Consider the following 829-nt stretch of genomic DNA (forward strand, 5'->3'; position numbering starts at 1 on the left):
CCATGTTAGCCAGGATGGTCTCGATCTCCTGACCTCATGATCCGCCCACCTCGGCCTCCCAAAGTGCTGGGATTACAGGCGTGAGCCACCATGCCCAGCCTAAAAAATTATTTTTTAAAATTATTGTTTAATTTATTTTTACAGCACACTAACAGTTTGACCCTGAATGGTTTTTCAGATTGTAGTAGGCACAGCTGCCCAGTGGGCTCAAGGAAAATGGATTGCACTTTTAATTTAGGGGGTAAACATAGAGTATTGCCCTGCTTGGAGATCTGTTAGTAGATGCTGAAGTTCTTGTGGCCCCAGTGTCCTGCCTGCACTTTAGAACTTTAGTTAGAACTTTTGAACTTGACTCTTCTTTGACACCCTAGTTATATCCTTCAGGTGGCTTGCCAGAAGGATTGTGGCAACATTTGGTCTTTTCTTCTATAGGATTTAGGACTCATGGTTAGGGGCTGGCTAATCAGAGTTGATGACTTCGTTTCTATTCCGCTTTATGTAGGGAAAGAGAAAAAATGGTAATGAGGTAGAGGTCCTAGTGGCCATCCCTACACAACTGGCTAGGCATTGTACTGGCTTTGGGGCAGCCATCCAAGTTTTGGGGGGCAGCAGAAAGATGTAGTGGAAAGAGTAGCTGTACTGCTAGCTAGCTCTATGGCTTTGAGAAAATCATTTAACCTTTTTGAGCCTCAGTGTTATTTGTGAAGCACTGGTAGCAGTACACACCATAGTCGGGTTTGGGGAAGATTAGAAGTACCATATGCTGTCCAGGCGCGGTGGCTCATGCCTGAAATCCCAGCACTTTGGTAGGCCGAGGTGCGTGGATCAC

At 45.6% G+C, this 829-nt stretch overlaps 2 protein-coding genes across 2 annotated transcripts in view; both read left to right on the forward strand.

Moving 5' to 3' along the window:
* Nucleotides 1-829, forward strand: part of DNAJC8 (DnaJ (Hsp40) homolog, subfamily C, member 8) — a 37,311-nt gene that overhangs the window by 33,939 nt on the left and 2,543 nt on the right. The window lies entirely within an intron of this gene.
* The window catches only part of PTAFR (platelet-activating factor receptor), a 68,397-nt gene that overhangs the window by 2,557 nt on the left and 65,011 nt on the right, over nt 1-829 (forward strand). The gene's annotated exons all lie outside the window — the stretch shown is intronic.

The sequence above is a fragment of the Colobus angolensis genome, unplaced genomic scaffold, assembly GCF_000951035.1.
Source record: "Colobus angolensis palliatus isolate OR3802 unplaced genomic scaffold, Cang.pa_1.0 Scaffold4, whole genome shotgun sequence".
Classification (NCBI taxonomy): domain Eukaryota; kingdom Metazoa; phylum Chordata; class Mammalia; order Primates; family Cercopithecidae; genus Colobus; species Colobus angolensis.